The sequence below is a fragment of the Juglans regia genome, chromosome 10 (genome assembly GCF_001411555.2).
Source record: "Juglans regia cultivar Chandler chromosome 10, Walnut 2.0, whole genome shotgun sequence".
NCBI lineage: Eukaryota > Viridiplantae > Streptophyta > Magnoliopsida > Fagales > Juglandaceae > Juglans > Juglans regia.
The window spans coordinates 7,346,639-7,369,344 of record NC_049910.1 but is presented as its reverse complement, the minus strand read 5'-3'; the positions used below and the strand labels follow the sequence as shown (position 1 = coordinate 7,369,344).

General features: G+C 34.2%; 2 non-coding genes and 1 pseudogene across 2 annotated transcripts; 2 read left to right on the top strand and 1 right to left on the bottom strand.

Moving 5' to 3' along the window:
- Positions 1 to 423: 423 nt before the first annotated feature.
- Positions 424 to 3,497, bottom strand: LOC108996741 (annotated as a pseudogene).
- Positions 3,498 to 3,911: 414 nt separating this feature from the next.
- Positions 3,912 to 4,026, top strand: LOC118349819. Its single transcript, XR_004802732.1, has one exon. It is a non-coding gene; the product is annotated as a small nucleolar RNA Z278 (small nucleolar RNA).
- Positions 4,027 to 4,459: 433 nt separating this feature from the next.
- LOC118349769 lies at positions 4,460 to 4,564 on the top strand. Its single transcript, XR_004802687.1, has one exon. It is a non-coding gene; the product is annotated as a small nucleolar RNA snoR97 (small nucleolar RNA).
- The last annotated feature ends 18,142 nt before the right edge of the window (positions 4,565 to 22,706 follow it).

The window sequence follows — 22,706 nt, the reverse complement described above, 5'->3', positions numbered from 1 at the left end:
TGAAGACAAATTGATCATCGAGAAAACTAATTAAATTGTATTGCAGTGTATTCTCTATGCATCAAAATGAGCTCTATTTCTAGAAGAGCCAACTGAGATAGATAAAACAAAACTAGAATATGTTTGCTTTGCTGCTAGCATAAAGAACATAAAAAAGGTATGATTTTTTTTTTTTTTTTTAACTTTAATGTTAATTCTGAAACCGTAGTGTGGAAAACTAGAAGGCTAGGTAGTCAAGAGCTGCTCATAGGAGTTGAGACCATAAAATCATGTATATGTCTGCATGCTTCATTCTACCATAAGATCATATATATCATATACAATCCATGTTCAATGATACATTCATGGCATTATCTTCAAGATATATTCAACCAAAAGACCAAATTATGTAGCCCACAAGATGAAATTGAGCAAATACTTCGTCTAAGAAGTTTTTATTCGCCTTAGTATATTTTTCGACGATAATAATGGTTCAGTGTCTAAAAACGAGGCTATGCCGCTGTCCGTGCCTACAATTGTTGATGTAGAAACAACATCATACTGATCAAACATTTCATTCTTGAATACAAGTACATCTTCAAAGTTTTGCGACATTTGCAGTACTGCCTCCAACTCTTTTGCCACCTCTTTCATTGTAGGTCGTTTCTTTCCATTCAAATTCAAGCACCTTTTCACAAGGTTGGCGACTGCAATAATCTCTTCCTTTTTAGCTTCCTTCAAAACTTGATTATCAATAATATCAAACAAATTGTTTTCTTCCATTGAATTAAGGAAATATGTGGCTAGACTTTTGGTTTCTAGTGTCCGTTTAGAAGAAATTGCTTTTTCTCCGGTTAAGAGCTCAACTAGGACAACACCAAAGCTATAAACATCACTTTTGTCTGTAAATTGACTTGATTGGAAATACTCAGGGTCCAGGTATCCGAAAGTGCCATATACTAGTGTGGTCAGGTGAGTTTGATCAATAGCAATAGATCTTGAAGTCCCAAAGTCAGCCACTTTTGCTCTATACTTCTCATCTAAGAGTATGTTTGTAGTCTTGATGTCTCGGTGGTAAATAGGAGAGGAAGCTGCTGAGTGCAAGTAAAAGAGAGCTCCTGCAACTTCTGTAGCAATTCGTAAGCGCATACCCCATGTGAGTAGAAACTCCTCATTTTGATTATCAAGATAATGAGCAAGAGTTCCATTTGGAACGAATTCATAAACTAACAGAGGAACTTCTGTCTCCAAACAAAAGCCAAGTAATTTAACCACATTTCTATGGTTAATTCGTGAAAGAATGACGACTTCATTAACAAATTCTTCCAATCTTTCTTCATCAATTATCACAGATCTTTTTACTGCTACAATTCTTCCGTCCGACAACATGCCTTTGTAAACAGTGCCTTGTCCACCCTGGCCAAGTATTCTGTTTACATTAAATTGATCAGTGGCCACCTCCAAATCCTTTGAACTAAACAATTTGTTACTCTCAATATTGACATGATCACTTGAAGATAGTTGTTGTTGTAACAATAGTCCACCATTTCGTTTGAAGAACTTCTCTTTTTGTTTAATCATCTTCCTTTTCCTTATAAGTTTGTGTGACCGGCCACCATCCACCAAAAAGCAAACATAATACCCCAAAGCTTGTGCTAATACCTGCTTACTCAATGGAATAAGAAAATGTCATTAGTACTGCTTGCTATCGTAAAGATTATATTAATAATTTTGGTTTTGCATGTACATATATATATAATATATATTTACATCAGCTGCATTAGGTGAAAGGAGACGTCCTAACTGATCTAAGATTCTAATTAAACTATTATTTGAAGTACTTAATTCGTTACTATTTATCGATATTCTGAAATATTCGAATTATGAGTACAAACGAGCCCCACGTTTTCTCTTTCAAATTACCTCTAAACTCCAATCTCTTATAACATATAATTTTATTCTATATTTATCGTGTAGCAATAATATTGTCTCGCAGAAGATGTACTTTTTTATTTAACTTGTACCATATATATATAATCTTTCTGGGAACTGGAAAGCATGAAGTGAAACCAATTTCAACGATCGAGCGAAGGTCAAGCAAACTGGTAAAAATGAGATGACGTACGTACCTATAATGATGGCACTCATTTGCTGATCATCAGACCTCGGATGCTCGAAACAAGTGTAATAAGACCCATCCATATTTTCACATAATTCGTTGACATCTGAGATATGATACAATGATCACAAACACAGTTATATAAAATTTGGGTAATAAAAGTTATAAAACGGTGAGTTTTATTATTATAAATATAGGACCAGAAAAACTGAAAAGACTTGGAGAACTAAATGGATTAACCTCATTTGTTTTCAGGAGACATCTCATCTCATCTCATTTCATCATTACAACTTTTTCAAATTCTCACACAAAATAAAATAAACAATTCAACTTTTTTAAATTTTAAAATAAAAATAATATTAAAAAATATATTCTAACAATATTTTATTCAACTTATTTTTAATTTTAATCTCAACTCATCTCATCTCATCTCATCTATGAAAACAAATAAGACCGTCTCGAATTTTGGATTAAATAGAGAAATTTACCTCGACATCCTCCAAGAAGATACGGATTTCCTCTGTAGCCATGCCGGCACCCACACTTCCAGTTCCAGGTGGTATTGATCTGAACAGTAATGGTATTATTGTATATCCTCGGCCTCCTGCTCCAACGAGTACAAGAATAGGCCGTTGAGTTCGCATATTCCCAGTTTGCCGTCGAGTTTTTTCGGTGTGGGAAGAGAATAGAAAGAAGTATTGTCAAGCCCCCATTCCAATACCACTGGAACGGACATATTTGGACTCGGCTCTGTGAAATTGGTCTCAAACCAATCCTGGTCAACCAAAAATGCGTACTTACATCCACTAATATTGCGGCGGCCGGAACCTTTCGTCTCTATTGTTGTAGAGAATACTTGGAGATCATTAGAAGGGATTGTGGTTTGGCAACAGTTTGTGGCGTAGCAACGACTTCCATTTATGAATGGATCCTTGTCACAAGGAGACTCGCACCTACCGTCAGATGAATTCGAGTCATTAAGGAACAAGGACGGCCGCAACGAGGCAGAGTTGTTGCAACCCATGACAACGAAGTTGTTTTTGTTGTCGGAGAAGACGAAAGGACTTTTCTCTAACTCCAGATGATTTATGCTGCTCGTGCCATTGGTACAACTCCAAAACATGGTATAGTTGACGCGAACTTTGCCTACAAGGTCAATCTCCAGCACCTCCAGATCGATCATCTTCAAAAAGGGTTTTGGAAATCCCAGATCATAAGAGTCATTTCTGCAGACTATCTCAAGCCAATATCCGACGTAGCAGCCATTTCCGATTCCAAAAGGGTATGGAATGCTTACTTCCCCACAGTATTCTGAACATGAACTGTTTATTACGTTCGATGCTCGCGCGAATGCATTGGCTGAGCACATGGCTAACACAAGCATCCGAAACAGTACCATTTGCATTAATGCCATCAAGATCTCTTTCTCTGTGATGATTTGGATGAATTATTAAGGGAAAGGCCTCGATCGGTTTTATATTGTACGTAGTGGTTGAGATAATTCAAAGCTGGAAGTTGCCATGAAGGCCGAAGTTAGCAATAAGACTTAATTTGTATAACTATTCTTGTACATAGTACATGGTTGTTTGGTGTTTCTATATATAAATTAGTCATGCATACATGTCTTCCCAACATGCACATTGGGATCTAGAAGAAAGGACCTAGAAATCTAGTGATAATAAGGCCAACCTTTTTTTTGGTTTGAAATTAATGGACCATTTTGAGAATACTCTTGCCAAACCAGGCAAATTTCTGTCATTTTCAAGTTCTCGTTCAATTGTATCTTATAATTTTGGTCTTGATGCCTTGGGATGCCAATGATGACCCAACTCTTTTGAGGTGTTGTGGAGCCAATTCCTTGCCTTGCAAGGAGAACCTAGTTGGTGAAGCTACATTTGATATGATAAATCAAGGGATTTAACTGAGGCTCTACCTAAATTGAATTTTAATTATATTAATGTATGTTCGTCACTTTTTGGAATTTTAAAAGATTTAGGAAATTTTGTTCTTTAGAAATTCTGTTAATTCTGCTTTAAGGCTTGTTTTAGTCTCTATTTCCTCTCTTTAGTCATGTTGATATGCTTTATGATTTGGTGTTTGATCGATGGCCGATGATGTTACTTACAATCCAACTTGTATTTGGTACGCAAGAGCCAAGTCCCCCCATCTTATGGGGAGAACCTACTTGGTGAATCTGCATTTCCAATGACTGAAAATACAGAAACTGAGGTTCCTGATTTCTATCTTCTCTGTTGCCTTTGTCAGCTTTGAATGTAGAACTGCTTTTGCGGTAACTATATGTGTACTACTTCATATATCTCTGCCAATTCTATTTTCATATCGAGTTTTAACTATACACTAGACCCCTAATGGGTCTAGGGTCTGAAAAACTCGGAAATTCTGTGTGGTCATCAGCTTCTTCTCTTGTACATTACGAGACTGGAGTTAAATAACGGCACTATATTCCTGAATTGTAGCACTATATTCCTGAATTGTAGCACTAATTCCTTGTTTAATTCTGGGTTTTGGTTATTTTTTGTTTTTTGTCTGGTTGAAGTTCCCTTCCTGTTGATTAATTTTTTGGATTAATATAGTTATCTGGATTGCTAATTTATTGTTGTCTTGATTCTGATTGTAATGAGCCTTTGTTAAAATCACAAAATTGGCTTGTTTCCTCTATTTTCTTAAACCTTTTCAACATTGATTATCTATCCATCTACTTTATATATAATATTAAAATATTGTTAATTTAATATTTTTTTTATCTATTATATTTTTGTATTTAGGCATATATTAATCAATAATTATATTCTAATTATAAACAATTATATTTTCAATGGTCCTAATATCATAAAATCTTAAATATTCGTTACCAACAAAATGTTTTCATTTTTCGTTCAACTAATTTGCTTGCCAATGCTTACCAGAGATTAGAAACCCTGCAGAAACATGCTATTATTGTATTAAAACAGCAAGTCCATCAACATAACGTGTTGAGCTTTGCACCTCACACTTTGGTGACAGTGCAAGGCAATGTTTTATTTTGGCCTTTCTCTTATTGATGAGGTAATATCATGCCACCTAATAATCTTAAGGCTGTTGACTTCATCTAAAACATCCAAGAAACAATTATAATAAGCCTTTGTTGATTGGTTGTTTTCTGGATGATGTGGATGTTGCTAGATTTGTTGTGGATGGCTAGAATAATGCAGCCATACCTCTTTGTTTATGCTGGACAGGGATGCTTGGGTGCTCTTTCAGGCATGAAATAATATACTGTTTTTCTTTTGTTTTTTATTTGGCAGGATTTAATGTTGCTAGGAAAGGAGATTTCAAGCCTTCACTCAATACAAAAGAAGTTTATGTTATTGCATGTAATTTTGATATATAATTTTACAATCCACTTTTGATATGTAATTTTTATATTTTTTTAATTTTATGTTGTAATTTTTTATTTTGTAATGTAATGTAATTTAATATGTAGTGAATTGCATTATTGCATGCATTTTACATGATAAATATTGAATTATTTTAAGATGCATATAGCTAAAAAGGCAATAATTGTTTTAAATATAAAAATATGTTTGTGAACATTTTTTCTAAGAACAATTGTACTAGAATATAGGCTTTTAGATAAAAAAAAAAAAAAAGCTTTTCAGCATTTTTTTTTTTGGTTGAAAAATATTAAATACTGAAGGAAAAAAAAATCCGGGTTGAAATCCGGAACCCGGATTGCCGGGTTGTAAAAACCCGGATCATCCGGGTTTCGGCTCGGGTGATAACCCGGGTATACCCGGGCTGAAATCCGGCCCGGATTTGATACCCGGGTTCCGGGCCGGGTATACCCGGATACCCGGTCTGAAACTCGGATGAACACCCTTAGTTAGCATGAAAGAAAGTTCTCAGAAACAAAAAAAAAAAAAAAAAAAAGTTAGGCTTTGAAATGAATTTGTGAAACCAAGTCGTGTTGATCTCTCTCTCTAAGATCTCTAGACTAGGCTCTTTTTTTTTTTTTTTTTGTGGAAATTGGAAAAGTCTCTGCTGCAACTGTCCAGGACGTGATCAAATTGGATAGTGCTAGAGCGGCCGCTGGACTCTTTATGTGTGCATTTGTTTTTTTTAATTCCTTTTTTATTTAGATTATTTTAATATTTTTAAAAAATATAAAATATTCATAATATCATTAAAAAATATTTTTTTAATTATGAAGTAAAAACAAATTAAAAATAAATATTAATCCTCCCACTGAAGCTAACAAAAAAACATATCATGATTAAAAAACATATCATGATTAAAGAAAAATTTTTTAATGATGTTATAAATTTTTTTTATTTTTTAAAAATATTTGAAAATATTAAAAAAATCTATATAAAAATAAAAAATAAAAAGAAATATACCTAAAGAACTCAACAGGAGCTCCCAACGGAGTCCTAACGGCATTTTCCGATCAAATTATGACTGCTTAGTCAAAGCGGACGTAAAATGTCTTTTTTTTTTTTTTTGTTCTTTTTTTATATATTTTTTAAATTATTATAAATATTTTAAAGAAAACCTCACAAACTCATTTAACATTTCCCTTATCCAAATTTTTATGAAGGAGAGAATTCTCACGGGTAAATTTCTTTCTTTTTAAATATATTTTTTTAAAAAAATATAAAATTATTAAAAACATATATCCTTAAGTATTAAATTAAAAAAAATACAATCAATACCCTCGGGGGCATTTTCGTTTCTTTGAAATGAAAGTTGGTTGCACAAACCATCAGATAAGTCAGTTTTAAAGGTACGTGTCAGAGAAAAGAAATATATATATATATATATATATATGGTGGCTTTTGTTCATTTACCCAATGCTTTCTGGTATAGGAAGAAACACATAGTTTCTCTCCCATATATTAAAAGTTTTGATGAAAAAGATATTCCAACAAAAGACACCTCTGTTCAAATGAACAGACAAACTTTGGAATATTGTCAAAAAGAAATTTATGATCTCCGTAATAAGGGCATTATTAGGGATAACAAATCTCCATGGTCTTGCTCTGCCTTTTATGTCCAGAAAAATGCTGAACTAGAAAGAGGGACTCCTCGTCTAGTCATTAATTACAAACCCTTGAATAAAGTCTTAGAGTGGATTAGGTACCATATTCCCAATAAAAATGACTTAATTCATAGGTTGAGTGATGCAGTAGTCTTTTCCAAATTTGACCTTAAGTTTGGTTTTTGACAAATCCAAATAGCCGAGTCTGATAGGTATAAGACTGCTTTTGTTACCCCCTTTGGTCACTTTGAGTGGAATGTGATGCCTTTTGGTCTAAAAAATGCTCCTAGTAAATTTCAAAATATCATGAACGACATTTTCAATTCGTTTTCTGCTTTCACCATTGTCTACATAGACGATGTCCTTGTTTTCTCCAAATCTATTGATGAACATTGGAAACACTTGCAATCGTTTCTTGACATCATTAGACATAATGGTCATGTTGTTTCGGCAACAAAAATCAAATTATTCCAAACCAAGATCAGATTCCTTGGTTATGATATTTCTGAAGGCAAAATCAGGCCCATCCAATGAGCCATTGAATTTGCTGACAAATTTCCTGATGTCATCACTGAAAAAAAACAATTGCAGAGGTTCTTAGGATCTCTCAATTATGTTGCTGACTTCTACAAGGATATGAGGAAACAGTGTCGTCCTTTGTTCAAACGACTCCTTTCCAATCCTCCTCCTTGGACAGAAGTTCATACTAATTTAGTAAGGAAGATCAAAGCACATGTCAAAACTCTCCCGTGCCTTGGTATCCCTACTTCTAATTCTTTTAAAATTGTCCAAACAGATGCCTCTGACATTGGTTAAGGTGGCATTCTGAAACAATGTGTTTCACCATGTTCCTCTGAACAAATTGTTCGCTTCCATTCTGGAACTTGGAATTCTGCACAAGAAAAATATAGTACTATTAAAAAAGAAATTTTAGCAATAGTATTATGTATTTCTAAATTTCAATCTAATTTACTTAATCAAAAGTTTTTGGTTCGAATTGATTGCATGAGTGCTAAATTTGTTTTAGAAAAAGATGTTAAAAACATTGCATCAAAACATATTTTTGCACGCTGGCAAGCTATTTTAAGTATTTTTGACTTTGATATTGAATACATCAAAGTATCTCAAAATTCTATTCCTGATTTTCTTACCCGTGAATTCTTGTAGAAATCCCCACGATGAGCAAGAAAAAAGGAAAAGATAAACAAACTGCTCATCCTCCTCCCATTCCTGATAAGAAAAATATCAAGAATGAAACTGCTTCAACCCCTGCTTCAAACAGTTTACAAATTGCCAACAGGTTTACCCCTCTTGGTAAAGTGATTCAACCACCTACTTTTGCTTCAACACTTGTTAGTAGTTTTGACCCTATGCCAAGGCAATTGAGTCCAAAACTAGTCCTACTTCTGCTACCCAGTATTTCCTCCCAAAAGGAAAAGCTGTGTACATTAAAAAAGTAAATCCTATTCACCTATTTTACATCGAACCGAATAGATCTGCCCAGACAGATCCATTCAAAATTGCTTCTTCTTATTTTCCCCCAGGATTTCACTGGATCCCTGAAGATTCCTCCAAGAATCTCCAGTATTATTCCAGTATTCTAATCCATACTGATTCAATTATCATAAAACCAATTTATGATAAGATTGATCTCAAAAAATTAATTTTTCACAGTGCCTACATTCTTCATGTCATTAATGAGGAAGAATGGGGAACAAACCCATCCACTCCTAAAAGACTGGCCAAAACAGACAATACTTTCAATTATTATGACTATATCTCTGCTTGGAATCGATTCATGTTTTTCCAACTCCCAGATATGAGTCATTCATGGTTTCTTAATTTTGACAAAAAATTTAAAGGAAATCTCCCATACTGGTTCCTCAGATGGTGGGACCAATTTGGACCTATTCCTGAAAATTTTCCTGATGAGCTCATCCGAGCTTTCAAATCTTATTGCACTTTCGCAAACCCAAAAATTGATCGGCATATGCAAAAAATTTTCTACATTCTCCATTTCTGCCAACGATACAAAGTACCCTGGATAATGAAATGGACTTATGAACGACATGCTGATATACTGGTTCACTATTGCTGCACAAAATGGTGGGATAGGTTTGCCTATACCCAACAGATAATTGAACATGTAATTAGAGATTTTCCCCAGACTGCTCCAGATTTGCAGAACAAAAAGGAATTTCCCGAAATTACATATGGTTCCCTTGTTTCAACTGGATATCCACAAATCCAGGCTCCTACTTCACCAACTACTTCCCAGAAAGGAAAGGCAACCGCCACTTCCTCCAAGAAAAGTTCCTCCAAGAAAAAGAATGTTCTTGAAGAACTCTCAAAACGGGATTTAGTTCAATTATTAAAGAAATCTCTAGAAAATGATTCTGAAGAAGATAATAACTCAGAAGCATCTTCAGAGACTTCGACCAATTATCCATACAATTTCTTTGGTCATGATTCACCAGATACTCCAAGGCTATCTGACGATTGACCATATTAAATTTTGAAGACTGACCGTCCAACAGACTGATCGAGCTCTTCAAACAAATTTGCCAGGGAAAGGCTGACCGTCTCTCAGACTGATCGAGCCCTTCTTTTGATATTTTGCTCCGACATAATAATGATTTCCACACTGTCACTACATGCCGAAAGCAGTCAATCAGACAAGCTAAAGACATAAAGTTGACAGCCTGATCATACCCGTGCCAAAACAGTATCTACTGTTCACTCACGGACTTGCTTTTACTGTTTCACTTTAATGATTGTAAACAGGGACTCCTTTGCTCCGACATAATAATGATTTCCACACTGTCACTACATGCCGAAAGCAGTCAATCAGACAAGCTAAAGACATAAAGTTGACAGCCTGATCATACCCGTGCCAAAACAGTATCTACTGTTTACTCACGGACTTGCTTTTACTGTTTCACTTTAATGATTGTAAATAGGGACTCCTTATGCTATAAAAGGGGAACCTTGCTTCAGAATTAGGCAGAGTTCACTCGCCTCATTCCCTCCTTCTCTTTCTCTCTACCCACCATCTCTCCCCTCCACCTTGTTTACTCTCACCCTATTTCAAATATTGTAAGTGCAAATCTGCACTACCTGCTTACTTGTAATTTCATTATCATTTATGTTAATGATATTTTGCTCATATACTTTATGAGAAAATTCTTTTGAATTTTTGAAATTCTTTTTCTTAGGAAATGATTTAGAAAAAGGTTTTTTATAAGTTTTCTTATAAAATTCATCACGGGGTTTTCTCCTAAAACCACCATGAGGTTTAGAAATTTTATGCTTTCGCTTAGATGGAGCAATACTAGGAAGGCCAAATTGTTCACAAAAAGTTCTCATTTCATATTTGGCTTTCTTACTATTTCTCATCTGTTCACGAAGCATTCTTTGATCATTACACATACTAATACCAAGTTTCTTAATTATACTGAAAATATCACCATAGGTGTAATTTTCGTAATTGAGGAACTCAGAGGTATCAGTAAGTTCTTCCTTTACCTTATAAGCAAACAATCGAGGTAAGCCATCAATGAATTTCTCTTTCCAGTAGGGCTTTTGACTGTCGTCACGAAGCATTACTCGAGAAATAAAAACATCTTGGTACCATCTATAATCTGACATTTGATGACATCGAAGATTATTTAACTGGTCACTTACGCGACTAGTTATGTTGGATGGGGTTCCAATAAAGTGTTTTAAAATGGTATAAATCAAAGTATTAACACCATCAGGATGTGCCATCCCAATATTTTCATCAAAAATAGGCAACCCTTCTTCATTACGCCTAACAGCGTTCTGAATGGTTTTCTTGGTTTCATTGGTTAGATGTTTGTCCCACCAATGTTTTAAAACACCAGAAAATCTTTGAGTCAAAATAATTACAATATCAGGCTGTTTGATATTGTTGTTAACATAAGCACTTGCCACCAAAGACATTTTACTCATGGTATTAAGGATTTCTTGTTCAAAGAAACCATCAATATTCCATTCGTAAACTTTGTCAGCAGAATAAGAAGATTGGTTTTGAAAAACTTTTTCTTCAAACTGTAAATCAGGGGGAGTAGGCCTTGAATACCAGTTCTTCGTCAGACTCATTGGTTTGGGTCCTTTTGAAGAGAATCTGGCTATTTCAGGTTTAAAATCATCTTGAAAATTCTTTTCAATTAAATCAATATCCTTTTCCTCAGAGGAATCTTCTTCAGATGATTCTTCTGTGGTTTCAACCAAAACAGCTTCCTTACCATTGCTATTTAAAGCACTGGTAGAAGGTTGTTCTTTTTTGAGATCAGCTATCATTTGATCTATCTTTTCCAAAGTTTTGGCCTGGGAGGTTTTTGAATCAATTTTTGGCCTTTCTTCTGGTAAGATGATCAGTGGTTTTTCAATCTTTTTCTTTGGCTGATCTTTAGGAAAAACCAAAGGATAATCATTTTTAAAAACATGATTTGAAGTAAAAACTGGCTTCTCAACCTTTTTTTCAATCCTATCTAATTGTTGTCCAATCGAGTGAAAAGCAAGGTTTACAAAATTATTTTGATGAACAATCTTTTTTGTTTCTTTCAGAACCTTGTCTTTCTCAGGATCTCTGGAAACAGCTTCAGGGATTTTGAAAGGAGAAGCAACTACTTCTAATCCTTTAAAGGGAATCAGAATTGTCTCTAAAGGCGGATGACTGGCTTGGATGACCGTCTTGCCTTCTTCCTTGACAAAATCATTTTTAACAATATTTAAAGTATTTTTTGCAACATAAATGTTTTCAGCAAAGTCTAGAAGAGAAATATGGTGTTGAAGCCTATTCATCTCTTCTTTCCATTTGCATTTAATACGTTGCTTTTCTAAATCAGAAAATTTTGCAAGGTAGGCTTTTTGCCTTTGCTTATTTTCAGGTGAAGCAAATTCATTAAAAAGTGCAATTAAATCATGTTAAAAAAGTTTGTTTAAAACTGTTAAACTATGGTGTACAGGTGCAACTGGAGCTACCATATCTGAAGCTGTTGGTGACATAGAAGAGTTATCTTCTTTGTCAGCTTCATCATTTATGTTTTGATCTTTGGAAGATCCAGCCCCTTGTGCAGTGTAAAAAGTAGAAGTAACTTGAGAGGATGTGGATTGTCCTTTCAATTTCAAAACAGGCTTAACAGGTTGAACCGTTCGTACAGAATCTTCAAGGAATTGGTTAAAATTTAAGTTATTCCTTGGATTGTTCCGGACGGAATCAAAACTAGCTCTAGAACCGGAGCCAGAAAAAGAATTTCTTCTTTTGCTTGAGGCTTCAGGTTTATCAAAAGAAATTTTAACAGTTCCATCCAAATATTGTTGGATGATGTCAGCATTAGTATTAGGGACAATATTTTTAGGAGGAGGAGGAATTTCTTGTTCCAAAATCCATTCAGTGGGAAGGGTTATGTCTTCCCAATAAATCCTTTTTAGAATTTTAATATCAACATCTGAGGAAGTACTTTGGATCAGTAAAGTATTTTTCCCAGAAGGTTTTACAATAGCTTTTGGATCTAAATTCGTTTTTAAAAGACGATAATAAATCCGAAAAATCAAAGCAAGTAGTTTGCTTCCTTCAAGCATTTGATAACCAGAGGTTAAAATGTTCAAAGTTAAACACTTTAAAATATGTTTGTCTGTTAAAGACAAAGTCAGATTTAGAAAACAATCAAAATGAACTGGTCCTTCTGAAAGGGAGGATTGAATCATTCCGAGAATGCTATCCTCAAAATTGAGGAATCTGCCGTCTCGTAAACAGAAAAGAACAGAGGCGTTGATGCCTAATCTTGTTAGGGGCTTAGCAGCAACTTGAACAGAACCTATATGAATATATTTATATCCCATTTTTTGATATTTAAGAATATCTTGTTCTTTGAAAAGAAAACATTTTTCTTGGGATTTAGATATACTATAGGTTTGTTCTACTGTCCGAACATTCAAAGTTTTCAAAAAAGTATCTTTAAACCAAGAGGTTTTGTAAATTGAGTTTGGACCAATCTCTGGGATCTTCCAAGATCTCAGAGCATGAGACAACTCTTCACCAAAAGAGCAGTCCTCTTCATTAATAATATCAGGAGGCAAAGCCGACCAGGAACTAATTGAAGAATTACTTCTCCACATTTTAAAATATTTGTTCCTAATCTACAGGGAGGATTGCATCTCAGTCACCTGGGAACTTACCATTTGGGAGGTTACCCCTATTGTACCACTATCTGCCCTAAACGCCACTCAGGCTTGCACGGGTCTTACCTGGATACTATAAAGCTACTCCGACCTGATCTTGAACCTAGGGAAAGTAGCATAAGGAGTCCCTGTTTACAATCATTAAAGTGAAACAGTAAAAGCAAGTCCGTGAGTGAACAGTAGATATTGTTTTGGCACGGGTATGATCAGGCTGTCAACTTTATGTCTTTAGCTTGTCTGATTGACTGCTTTCGGCATGTAGTGACAGTGTGGAAATCATTATTATGTCGGAGCAAAATATCAAAAGAAGGGCTCGATCAGTCTGAGAGACGGTCAGCCTTTCCCTGGCAAATTTGTTTGAAGAGCTCGATCAGTCTGTTGGACGGTCAGTCTTCAAAATTTAATATGGTCAATCGTCAGATAGCTTTGGAGTATCTGGTGAATCATGACCAAAGAAATTGTATGGATAATTGGTCGAAGTCTCTGAAGATGCTTCTGAGTTATTATCTTCTTCAGAATCATTTTCTAGAGATTTCTTTAATAATTGAACTAAATCCCGTTTTGAGAGTTCTTCAAGAATATTCTTTTTCTTGGAGGAACTTTTCTTGGAGGAAGTGGCGGTTGCCTTTCCTTTCTGGGAAGTAGTTGGTGAAGTAGGAGCCTGGATTTGTGGATATCCAGTTGAAACAAGGGAACCATATGTAATTTCGGGAAATTCCTTTTTGTTCTGCAAATCTGGAGCAGTCTGGGGAAAATCTCTAATTACATGTTCAATTATCTATTGGGTATAGGCAAACCTTGGTGAAGAGTTCACTCGCCTCATTCCCTCCTTCTCTTTCTCTCTACCCACCATCTCTCCCCTCCACCTTGTTTATTCTCACCCTATTTCAAATATTGTAAGTGCAAATCTGCACTACCTGCTTACTTGTAATTTCATTATCATTTATGTTAATGATATTTTGCTCATATACTTTATTTTGTTTTGCATACATGCATATGGTCGGTTTAACCGCCTGCATTTAATTGTGCATATTTTATTGTGCTTACTTAATATATATATATATATATATATCAAAATATTTAATATTATATATATATAATACTAATGGATGGAGGAAAGTTTAAGATATAGTTAATTACGATCATTTCAAAACGTAATTCTATCTAATAAAGAATTTATTAATTTCATTGGGTAAACTCCTTGTACGATCTTTCTTACTCTGGCTCTAGATTCACATGGCATTGCAGAAGAGATGGGCATTTCATTTGGAAAAGATTGGATAGAGCTTTAGTCAATCAATCTTGGTTGGTTCTTTTCCACATGTTGTTATATCATGTCGGGAATGATTACATTCATATCATTGCCCTATGTTGATTGAGATAAGGGGTTGAAAAGGTGCGAGTTATCCACATCTTTCTGGAGTTTGTCATAAGACTATTTTAAATAGGATGGCATTTAAATTGAAGAGGTTGAAGACAACTTTGAAGAATTGGAATGCTTCAGTTTTTGCTGATATTTTTCAGAAGCGATTTGAGTTAAGGGATAGTATACAATTGCCCGAATCAGCATTACAATCATCAAACTCAGAGGCTAATTTAAGTCATTAATTTGCAGAAGTTAGAATCTGAGTTTGATCAAATTTTACTTTAAGAAGAAATGTTTTATAAGCAAAAGTCTAGAATCACGTGGCTCAAAGAAGGGGATAGAAATTCGAGATTCTTTCATCAGATGCTTTTACATAAAAGGATAAAGTCAAGACGTTTTTTGTCTATCCTTGCCTAATGGTATGGTTTCTACCAATCATGGTGATATACCATATGTTGCAGTTAGCTTATTTCAAATTCATTTAGGCCCAGAGCATATCTCATGTTGCTCTGAATTGTACAAGTTGTTACACACTTGGTTAATGATGATGACAATTTGTACACGTTGTGGACACCCACTTTAGAAGGAGTTGTTGTTGACTCCATACTAGTTGATTCAACTCCTGGACTAGATGGATTCTCATCCGTTTTTTTCTCTAGTTGATGGGACATTGTTAGCAATGATGTATGGGGTGTAGATGCATCAAAGTGAGTTTTTTTCTCTACATTCATCAAACTGAGTTTTGTCACCAATCCGTCAAAGGGGGAGATTGTAGATGCAAAAGTTTGGATAGAACTAGGTGACTAAGTTGATAAATTTGGATAGAATTAAGTGACTAAAATCATAGAGTTTATCCTATCATTAAGTTGGTAATTTTGGATGAATGTAAATTGTTAATTGACTTTATTTATAAAAATATTAAGTTTATCTATGAGGTATTAGAGTTTGTTTAAATAAGTCATAAGTATGAAAATCAAGTCTTAAGGAAATCTGCATTTATTTAGAGAAGAGGCTAATCTGAAATTTGTTACTGCAGTGAAGAGTTATCGTGAAATGTCAGCATTTTGTCAGGAGACGACTTCGCGACCATCAGCAGAGTCCTACTGAAACTAAAATTGCTTTCAGATTGTTTATTTAAGGGATCCTACTAGTTAGGATATGTAGAGATTCAAATCTAGATATTTTCTAAAACACTTTCCAGTGCATATTTTGGTGAGAAAGTTCCTTGGAGAATTTTCATATTATTTCTCTCAAAGAGTATGATCATGCTCCATGTTTAAGATTTGATTGGTCGTGTTTCAGCTACTGGAGTTCTAGGAGAAAAGTCAATATTTGAATATCGTCAGAGGTTTTGGCGACTACTACATTAGACATTTGTCAATTGTCTAGACAAGTAAGAGTATCAATTGATAAAGGTTTTGTAATTAAACTTTACTTATAATTGATTTTCAAATAATAAAAATGATTTATTTTGGTTTGGCTGCCTTGTAGGGTTTTACCTTTAAAAAGTTCTTTAAAAGGTTTTCTTTCGATACCAATCCTGGTACTATGCAATTTATTTACTTTACGTTGTTGTTTAATTATTAAATAATTGCATGATTAACGACTAACCAATTTGTTGAGTGAATTGGTAGATATTTCCGCTACGTTACGATATAAGGAAACTTGGGTAATTTCAAAATTTAATTACCACTTAAATATACTACTTTTATCATGCATATATACTTATAAAGACATGATGATCTCCCGACAATATCTCTTACTTCTCTTTCCCATCTACTTCATTACTCTGCTTGAGTTAGAATCTTAACAGTCTCTCTCTCAATCTCTCTAGGGTTTTGAATTTGGGATTTCTTTGGTTTGTGTAGAATATCCATTTGGTTATTTGATTTTGTTATTGTTTTTACGGCTTGCTTGGACTTCCATTTTTTTTGGATTTGGAAGTCTGAATCCTATTGTGAAGTCTGATCACTAAAATTGCGGCTACTTAGGGCCTTCAAGGTTTCTGGAAATGAAATGTTGTCAATATTCAATATTCTTCGCGCGGCACCGTTTAAGGCTATCAATTTCTATGCTTATGCTACATATAGAAATCATCTTGATTGGAATTGAGGAAACCGCAAATTTTGAGTGGTTCATTGCTACCTTGCTCTGCATACCAATGGATACTACTGTATGTGGCGATTGATCACTTATGTTTTTTTTTTTTCTGGTTAACCTTGGCATGACTTGCTATTGTTAGCTTACTTTTCATGCCTAGAGAAAGTTAACCGATACAAAAAAAAAAAATTCTTAGTTATAGCGGTTCATGTAAATTTCTCAGTAATATTAACTTTTCATATAAATTATAATTACTGGTCCAGGAAACCCCTTCCAAAATAAAGGTCTGCACTTCATTCTAATGATTTCAGAGGCCTTTGTCGTTAATATTGCAGTTTATTTGCTGTACTGCTAAAGTTTCAATCTTTGAATTAGGTATTGTATTCAATGACCCAAATGCTTTAGATCAGTCAAGATATAATAAGTTTCTTTATTTAGTTACTTTATCATCTCTCTCTCTCTCTCTCTCTCTCTCTCATTTGTTTTTTCGAAGAGTTTTACCCATTGTTTGTTGGTTGCTGAGAAAACAAAATCATATGATTACAACTTGTTTCAAAGTTTTTGGAACTGCTGGTGCCTGTATGAAGGTGGCTGTGACATTTTTACTCAAGGTACATAATCTAGCATTGCTCTTTTATAAAGGAGCTGTGACATGTTTTTATGCTATTTACTTTTAGCAAGTTTGCTTTCTGGATAAAAGGTCGTTAAAATAGTTTGTCGTTTGTTTTGGCTTTCTTCTCTTCTTTCCTTGGTTGATAGTTTTGTTCAATGTACTTTCTTATTTTTAAGATTGGTTTATTTATTGTATTTTCAAGATATAGTTGATTATTATTAAAATCATATTTGACTTTCCTGTTCGTTCCTTAGAAAATGAAAATGTGCACTGTTCTTGGTTAACTAAACATTTCATTGTTAATAGAGTGGTTGTGTATTGCAGCTATATTTGCTGATGTTAATGTTTTGGGATTGAAGCTATAATGAATGTTGATCATCTGTTCATCAATTTTCGTCATATCAAGTCAGACGAGAAGAATGTGAAGTTCAATCAAGTTTTCAAACATCTCATTGAGATCGGGTTTGGATTATGGGAGCTAATATTTTCTATGATATTGTATTTATTTGGTTTCAATGTTTTAACAATCATCGTGTTTATTTATTTATTCTCATTTTGATGATTATTGTACATTGTGTATTTTTTTTATGCTTGTATGCATGTTTTATTAATTATTACATATATTTTGTCATTTTTCCTATTATTGAATTAAAATTTGTTATTTGTGGATTAACGTAAGTTGCATGTATGTTCAAACATGAAAGAATGTTTTATTCCACCTTAAAGAATATAAATAATAAGTTTAAAAATTAAAATTAATGATACTGCAATATTATTATCAAATTCCTGCTAAAAGATTATAATGTTCATGTTCAAATGTTAAGATATGGACGTTCGAACATTTTTAAGTTCACGTTTGAATGTTATCATGTTTATGTTCAAACATTATTTAATTCATGTTCAAACATTATACAATATTTACATTCCAACGTTTAGTTGTTACATTCAAACATTCAGTCGTTATGTTTGAATGTAGATTTATACATATGAAGTATAGTAACATGCGAATAGTTGTTGGTACATTCAAACGTACTTGTTGTGACAGAAATCAACCGTCACCAAAAGTTTATCACGTTCGAATCTTAAATTGAACATTGGGTCATAAACCATCACAAAAAATGTTAGAACAATAAACCGCCAGAACATATATTTTGTGACGTGATTGTTGTGTCAGTATGATTGATGATTTTTAACCGTCACAAAAAACAGTTTGTGACGGTTTGGTTTGTTTTTGTGATGGTTCCATCCATAGCAAAAACTACAATATGTTGTAGCGTGCATCGAACGTAATAAACAGTTCATGTCCAGAATATCGTGGGAATGTAAGCATTCCATACCCTTTTGGAATTGGAAAGTTGCTACGTTGGAGATTGATTTGAGATAGTCTGTAGAAATGACTCTTATATAAGATGATCTGGAATTACAAAAACACTTTGAGAATTAATGCTTTAATTTAACGTGGAGGTGCTGGAGATCTGGAATTCATTGACTTTGTGAAGGATGTTGGGAGAAAAAATATAGTATATTCTATATATGATTGGCCATGAAAGAAAAAAAAATGTTTTATTCCACCTTAAAGAATATGTGGAAAGTCTTTTCTTATATACGTAAAGTACTTTATAAGCTAATATATATATATATATATATATATATATATATATATATATATATTTGGTAATCTTCCAATTAACTGTATATCCTTTAATGTTCTAATTAATTTGTGCTTGCTTTCAGTTTTGTCGAATAATTTTATTTATTTACTATACCAACTGTACCGAAGATAAATTTTCCCCGAACAATAGCAAAATGTGGGTTGTCGTAAAGTTATGGAGACTGATATAGATCAATTTTTCTACACAGTAGTCCTACACTACACGCTTGTTGAGAAAAAATAAAAAAATAAAAATAAAAATAGTTGTGAGGTGTAAGGCTGGCACTGCTTTGTAGAATTTTTCATTGATATATACCATGGCTAATCCTTTCGTGTGTTGTTTGGGCTTGCAAATGATGTCTTCGAAAACATAACCAAGACTTGGCAGAACATCGTTAAGGAAAATGAAATTACATTATGCAAGACCTTTTAAATGAAGAGATCGATCGATCTAGATCAGGAAGTCTTTTTATTCATACATATATAATATTCATGCATGCATATACACACATGATATATAATATATATATATACAAGAGGAAAGAACAGACCAAGCTAGCGAGGCGACCCTTCGTTTAAAATATACGGTAGTCTATATTGAAAAAAATATATATATTGGAATGCTTAGTATGGATCATGTGATAATGGATAACTTATACTCAGTGAAAGAGCATAATTAATGTTATGTTTACTCTTTATGCACACTTTTAACTTATCTTTATAATTGGGCCCCCTTTATAAGAATTATGTGGTTTTGTCGACCCATGAGAAGGAAGACAGACGTCACACTCACGGACCTATGATTAATATGAAAGGCTTGGTGTTCTTCGCAGTTAGCAGAGGGGACACAACGGTAAATAGAACCTTCAGTATTTTCGCAGCGTGTAATTTGTACAATAGTTGAACTCAAGGTCTGCACAATATTCGTCAATATCTGCCATGTAATGGAATTTGTTAATATATATATATATATATATTTATATATATATATAAATCTATTTAAAAAAACAAAAAAGGAAAAGAAACGAGAGACAATTCGAGATTCGTCCAAAGGCAGCCATTCTAAACTAGTTTGTTTGTTTTTTTTTTTTTTTTTTTCTGCGTGGAACTTTGTTGCAATTGTCCAGCACGCGGTCAAAGAAACGAAAATAATTAATTCCCAGCAGCGTGATGCTTACTCCCAAGAAAATAAACGAAAGTTCTCATCATGTGTTTGTTTGAGACGTGATATTTGATGTCTATAGTTGATGAGATGAAATAGATAGAAATTTAAATTGTGAGATGAGATAATATGAGATGAGATGATTTTAGATGAAAATTAAAAGTTGAATAAAATATTATTATAATATTTTTTTTAATATTATTTTTACTTTAAGATTTGAAAAAGTTGAATTATTATTATATTTTATATAAAAATTTGTAAAAATTATAATAATGAGATGAGATGAATTAAATATATATATCAGTTTATTTAGAATACTTGTATAGATTTCATGTTCAAGACATGTATATCTGTTGAAAATGGTGTACTCAAGCAGTATATATGTCTGTCAGGTTGATCTAATTATTCGGTGATCCCAAACAAGAGTAATTTTTTGTGATGTTCGACATTTCTTAACAGTGTGTCTATCGCACTCGTTTTGCTCTGTGATCTCGAGCAATGTGTCATTCAGTGTTGCTTGCTCGGTGATAATGAGCAAAGATCAAATTCTTGTACTGCTCGATATTAGTGATCAGTGTGACTATTTTATAATTTATTTACAACCGATCGTAACATTTTAGTTTTAAAAATAATGAGGTTATCTTGATTTGAAGTATGGACCATGGATTGTTAGGAAACTCCTTGTAAACTATGTGATTCTACTTCACGGAAGAATGACTGGAACTGTTTCCAGAGAAATGTAAGGTATTGATTCTTGCTGTTTGGGTGTAGTGAAGAATGTAAGAAAATGTACTAGATGCTGTATGAAGAACAAAGAAGAATGCCATGAAGGTATTTGATAAAAACATTAAGAAAAGCCACTAGTTCATGGCTACGGGTTCTTTGAGGGACCCCACCTCCCTTACAAAATCCTAATTCCAGAATACTCCAAAAGATGCCGCACTACACTTCATTCCTCACTCAAATACCCACTCAGTAACAAACTCTTGGAACTTTAGCTAAACTGACCATGGGTCTCTACATAATAAAAAACAATAATAAAAACACACCGTTTCAGTTCATCAAAACTGTGAGTATTACAATAGCAACAATAATCCAACTTAATCTATTTATCCCTTTTTATTTAAACTGTGTGTTTTCCCCTTTTAACCCAAACGGTGCGTTTGAGATCTACCCCATGCGCTGCCGTTTTGAGTTCTAGTTCTTCATTAGATCTGCAAGCTTCCAGTTCACAACACTTCGACAGATTCTTCATTTCGTGTTCCTCTTCCAACCTTAGGGTTCCAACATGGATGATGGCAGAAAACCTGGCCTACAGACGAGACAACCCATTACGTCTTCAACAATCAACAAATTTGTATCGAACTCCAATGAGGAACAATCGTTTCAAAAGAGCTTCACGCATTATTACCCTAACCCCTAGCGGTGAACACATATGGACAGAATAAATATTATTGTGTCACATTTACTGCTTCTTGCGGCGATTCTTGGCATCGTAAGAGGTGAATCTTCTTGTACCGCAGATGAAATGACAGTGCCTTTAACTCTAAAAGGGAGGAAATATCTCATTGTCCATAGAGAAGCTTTTATTGGGAAGCATGCATGATTAACTTTAATTCTATATATAGATCTATCTATTGTGGATTTATTCTCTTAATAATTACCATCTACAAACGAAGATCAAAATTACTTGTTAACGTCATGTTCCGCATGTTTTTGGATTAGGCTCCGACAACTCAGATCTTTAGAAATGGGCCTGCAAAAGATGCTGAGGAAGACAATTAGGAAAGCGCGACCTTGGGCTGGGGAATCTCCGATGCCAAAATTAGTAAATTATCTTGAAAGTTTGTCAATAAGTGAAAGAGTATAGGGATCAAAGAAAGCTTTTCTCAAACCTGGAGCTTGTTATTTATACCATAGGTCTGGAGAGGTGCAGATCTTGTTTGTCTCCAAGGAGTTCGTGGCTCTCCTACTGTTCCTGCTATCAGAGTCCTTTAATGTTGCGTGGCTCTGCAATTGCACCATAAATGTGGCATGTAGCTCGGTAGTGGCGCCATTAATGCAGTGTGGTTTCCAGGCCTTATTTTCATCCCTTTTGAACCGTAGATGTTCTGATGTCAATGGATCGAGGGTTTTCCGCATTTTCGCTGTGTCTCATGAAAGTTTCCAGGTTCAAAACGCGGTCGAGTGATGTTAGACTGACGTGTCCTATCAGTTACTTGACTCCTTTCCCTAGTAGACACCTTGCTCCAAGTATAACCCTGGTGACCCATGGGCCGGATATTGGGCCGAGGCCCAGTGGGCTTTTTGAAGTAGCAAAAATCCCTTTAGCCTTTGCACTACAAGACTACTCTGCCTTTTTTGCTCTAATTGCAACGATTACGAATGGCGCCCCTCTGGTTCTTTCATCATGACCTAGTGTCAGACAATCATTTATTTCGCACGTCGTATCAGTAGATACACTCTGTTGA